Genomic DNA, 6,000 nt, shown 5'->3' on the forward strand with positions numbered 1-6,000 from the left:
ACACACTCAGGCTCAAGTTTTTACAGACGCTAACACACCCAGGCACACACCGATATAGCCACTGATATACCCAGGCAAACTCAAACACCCAATAACACGCTGAGTCATATATTGATAAAACCACTTAGATATTCAACCAAACACTGATACATTCACTCAAATACCCATACACATACCGATACAGCGATTGACACACCCAGGCAAATACTCATACACCCAATAACACACCCAATCACATATCAATACAGACAGTCAGCCAAACACTGATACAGCTTCTCAATAATCCATACTCATACTTAGGAAGCCACTGACATACCTTGCCATACACTAATACAGATGCTAACACACCCAGGCACACATTCTTACAGATACTGACACACCCAGACACACCCCGCTATACCCACTTCCATACCGTGGCACACATTCATACATCCAATATAACATCCATTCACACACCTATTGAGCCACTTACACATCCAGACACACACTTATACAGCTATTACCACACACCTCACTCCAATACAGTCACTGATACATTCATGCATACATCGAGACAACCACTGACACACCCAGGCACACACTGGTACAGCCATTGACACACCCAGTCTCACACCGATATAGTCTCTGACACATTAGAAATACAGAGTTAGCTCTTAGATTGACCAGATGGTGGTTCGAAAAAGAACAATTTGTTTTAAAGGGTTTTTCAAGCTTTTTAATTTCTTTTCTTATTTATTTTACAAAAGTAAACCGGGTAGTAAAAGGGTAAGGGTAGGGAAATGCAAAGTAGCAACTTGCATCAGTAGTCATAAAAGTTTATGTGGTAACTGGAAGCAAAAAAAAAGCAATGCTTCTGCACTGCATCCAAGAATGCACTCACACAAGACATTGTTACAGCAAAGCATATGGCATTTAGCACAATGTGTAACCATCTCACACAAATCTTCGCAGGCTACTGATCTTGTAATGACTGCAGCTGATGAAGGTTCTCTCAAGGGTACTGTAGAGGTGTACTGTTCTGATGCACCTGCTTTCTCTTGCATCATCTGGTTGTACACTATTTCATGAATTGTTTTTAAGTGCTTCGACATGGAACTTGTCCCATACTTCTGGCAGTGCCCCTGGCTAACTTCTTCCCACAAACACTGCACTGCACATATTTAGCTCTAACCTTCTTTCCCCTGAAGGTATTATAAAGTACTTCTAAACAGCACTTTGTTTTCTTGGTGTGGTGTATTTTCCTTCTCATCCTTTTCAAGTTCTGGATTTCATCCTGGACAGAAGATGAAGCTTCAGTCATTCTATGAAATCAGTGCACCACTAGTTCTCAATACTCTTTCAAAGTTCACTGAAGAAATAACTATTTGGGATCTGGTTTCACATGTACATGGGTGGGGTCATAATGTACACAATCAAAAGGCAAGGTTTGGGTGTGCCATCAGGTGAATTTGTGATTTCGGCCCGTAGATTTGTTAGTTTGCTTAACTTGTAAAAATGAGTAACTTTTATGAGAAACAGATATTGGAGTCATATATACATACTTGTAAATGTGTTCACACTGAAGTCAATAATGAAAATAGAGGGAGGTACATATGTGAAATAATCTTTACAATTTTCCGTGAATCAGCTGATCTGATTTCGCGATTTCATTCTGATCACATGATTGGAATTAAAAACCCATCTATATTTTCTGACCGCAGCGCTACTGAGGAACCAAATATGTATTTAAAAGAAATAAAAATTGTGTAACTACATTTACAAAAACATTATATATTTTACATTTACTATGTATATCATTGTACCTGTTAATAAATATTTAAAGTATTTTTTTAAATGTCTGCAGTAAAAAAACTGAATTGTAGTATGCTTAGTAGTAAACATAAAACCTAGATATTACACAGACAAAATACTTCAGAAAAAAACAAAGGTTACTCAGATGTTATAGTTAGGAAATAAAATTTAAAAAACCTTTGAAATACAAAATAATCCAAAGATTACAGGGACATTATGGTTAGGAAACAGAACCTAAAAAAAAATCCACAAAAAATAAGAAAGGTTACAAGGACGTTATAGTTAGGCTCAGATTTCCTATGTACAAAACCACGGAAATTCACCAGCTATACTTACCTGAGCTAACTATAACTTACGTTCCTGCAATACACTTCTTATGAACTCACATATTACATCACTTATGACATGGTCAGTGACATCACTGAAGACATAACTTCATATGTATTCAGCTTCTGTTCTTTTCCTGGGATTTAGTCTGAACACACTAGACAAGGTCAAACAACAATTCCCCTTATTACTTTCTCTGGTCAGACACTAGCACCTAGAGATAACAAGAGAATGCAGTTGTTGTTTGTGAGCACACATGTTTTACCATATGACAGAGTACAAGAGCTAGAGGAAACAAACTGAGTGAGGGTGATGAGACAAATTTGCTACATCAGCAGAGAAGTTGAACGTCCATCTGTGTATGCTAAGGTATAGGTCCGTCACTGATCCCAGAGATCTTTGATATATATTCATTTAGCTTCAGTAGAAGGGGAGGGGGGGTTTAGGCTCAATCTGTCTTATAACTTGGCAGGGATCTTTACAGTATATGGTTAGCCACCCTAATGGTATTTTTGATAAGCATTTGTATTGTAATTGTGCCACGGCTACTACATTTTAGAGCACAGTAGTTTAAATAATTATTCAAAACATCCTTTGGGTCTCATGTTTATTGCAATGTGGATGAGTATAAGAGAGAGAGTGAAAGGGTGTGTCCTGTTACTACGATCCCTGCGAGTGTTCTATGGTTCCAAGCATAGTTCTGTTCTTAAGCAGAATCTATGCAACAATCAATGAAACCTAAATTAGTATTTACCATAGAATGACACAACTGAAAAAAGCAAACTAAATAACCAAAAAAATGTAACTATAAACAACCTTAACCAGTAAAATCAGACAAACAATTAAATCAACAATATAAAATCCACATTAATATTACCAACTAAATACATCTAAACCAACAAACCTACAAGGTGAGGAAACTCTGCTGGATTCTCTGACCAGACCATTTAGGAAGAAATATATATATCTCAACAACTACCTGAATAAGTAAAATTTATATTTAATCTAAAACTTACTAGTACATGACCATAAAAATAGAAAATATTTAACATATCATTCTCCAACTTCTGTCTCTTTACATGTATTTCCTAAAATAAAACACTACGACTTCTAAAAGTGATACGCTGCCGGAAAAAATTAGGGAAAAAAATATAACTAATTAAATATGCAAACATTATTAAAAAATATAAACTCACCCAAAAACAAGTGAAAATAAACCTAATCCCTCAATCGCTAGAAACTACCAACAAATAAACGTAAACTGACGCAATTTTTTCTTTCAACCCGAAAAGAAAGCACCTGCTTCACATTAAAATACCTCCATCTGGAAAGCTTCAAAACAGTGTGAAATATCTAAAAAGAACACACATGTAAGTATAAAAAACTAGAAGTACCTGTACAGTTTTATATGTAAATGTAAATGTATTTATATAGCGCAAATCGCCCACATCGCAGGCATCTATGCGCTTGCTTAGGGAACCCGTCCTGGTATTGCCCTGTGAGATACCCCGGCATGGTATCCACAAGGTGAAAGCCAGGCTTCCCGCCGCGAGGGGCTGTTGTGGAGATTAAGCAAGCTATTGCCCAGAGTCGCAGAGTGTGAACCCGTGAGTCGAGTAGGCACCGGAGCGAGAATTATCGAGTCCGTGGAATTATTGAGCCCAACCCCCGTCGGGGCGGGGAATTGAACCCTGGTCCAGGGCTGATCTCAGCTTCCGGGTCTGCCGCCTCTAACCCCTGAGCCACACTTCTCCACATATACTTTGAAAAAATTATATTTATTTATAATATTACTCTACTTTAAAGACAATGACTCACCAAACTAAATATATAACCTCCCAAAAAGGAAAGAAATTACTAAATCACATGGGTGAGTTACACCTACAACCAGGAAAGTAGATCAACAGAAAATGTAAATTGGAAATATACCAAAAAGTATTCTAATGCATGCAATGGAGTGCCTCTACAAAAGAGGATGTTGCAATTCATGTGAGACAACACAACACGACCCCCAAATTTGACAGGAATAGAAGCAAGGGAGGTATTACAGAAACTAAGAGAGGCAAGTACTAGCTCCGAGGAACCCACAACCAAACTCCAAAAAGATAAACTGCCTATAGTCCCCAAGCACATCAGAAGGCAGCTACCCCCTATACACACTTCAAAACCTTTAATTTCACAAACTAAAGATGCCAAATCTGATACTACTCCTGCAAAGACATAGAAATATCTGAACATTTAACAATGATACATAATGAGGAACCTTTCCTTTTATATTACAACCGAAATAATGAGAAACAAATCTTAATATTTTCTACAGCAAATAACTTACAAATAACTTACTGAAACTAAGCCGTTGTCACACCTGGATAATGAATGAGGCCTTCATAATGTGTCCTGAACCATTCACTTACATATACACCATACGTGGTGAATATCAAAGCACAAACATCCCTTTTAAATGTGCCCTATTACCAAATAAGCAAAGCAGCACTACGAACTACTAAACCATATTAAACATAAAGTAAATAACGACTGCCCACAAGAAATATTCATAGACTCTAAAAAAGCCATGATTCAAGCCATTTTAAATATTTACCCCTACACAGCCATGCAAGGCTGTTACTTTAGTTTCAATCAAAGCATATGGTGACACTACCAACAATCTGCACTAATGGCCTGATTATGAGTTTGGCAGTCTTCAGACCCCCATTGCAGCAGCATCGGAGTCACTGCTCCGGACTAAATTTGGTGGTTTGCAAAACGAAAGACCTCCAGAGCACTGCCCACATGCCAGCCATTCACCGACCGCCACAATGGCGGTCGGGGAAAAGCAGCGGTTATAGCATGGTACGGAGAAGTTCACCTCTGGATGAATTACGAGTTGGCTTTCCAATGAGCAAACCATGGTGGTGGGACCACTTGCTTCGAGTTGCCAGAATCGAAGGATTTGGGGTGCTAACGCACCCATTACCATTTCCTCCCTTCAGCTCGAGATGTGGATAGAGAGTGTCCACTGGAGGATGACTTAGAAAATGATGAGCTTGAGCTGATCTCCTCTGGGGACTCCTGTCACCCTCCTCGTCACTGGCTCCCTCTTTGTCTGACATATTACGTCTGGAAAAGCTGTGACCAGCTGTGTCCCCACTGATGGCCCCTTCTCCTCTGCTTTCCCTAGAAGTAGCTGAAATGACATGTAACATGGCTTTATTGCAGCTGCTTTTCTACATCTGACCATCACAAATGCACTGAAAACACTGAAAAACTCCACACATCACACAACCTTCATGGTTCACTCTACTAGCTTCTAATTTACCATGAGCACATTCATAAATGCTACATGACCTGCAAAAAAGACCACTCATGTCATAACCCCAGAAAGGCCCAAATGCAATAATGGAATTCTCTACACTCCATCCTTTTGTCCATACCAGGATATTTGATCACTTTGCATACTTTGGCACTCGTTCCATACCATTGTAAAGAGAAGTAACCAAATAGGATGGATCCTAGTGTGAGATTTACACAATGCTCACACAAGGCTTCGAATCAAACAAATTAAACTATTACTCATGACACCTCAGGAGATCATGAAGGCTAAGTTGTACACCAATGTACCATCATTTACTTTTGTGGCAGACATCATGTCACATGCAAATCCTGAGTCCATACTAATGATACTTTGCAGTCGAAATTATATTGTATGTACACTTTCAGAAAGTCAAATGACTGCTGTTCACATGTAGTTTATCGATATATCACATTTAGCAGATAACATTTTCAGAAAATACTGAGGTCCAAACCTTTGGTAGATTCATACTCTGAATTCACACAGCACAAAACTCCTTAAAGCCATATGAACATCCCAAATTCTGCTTGGCA

Source organism: Lissotriton vulgaris, chromosome 3_1 (assembly GCF_964263255.1).
Source record: "Lissotriton vulgaris chromosome 3_1, aLisVul1.2, whole genome shotgun sequence".
In the NCBI taxonomy this organism is placed as follows: Eukaryota; Metazoa; Chordata; class Amphibia; order Caudata; family Salamandridae; genus Lissotriton; species Lissotriton vulgaris.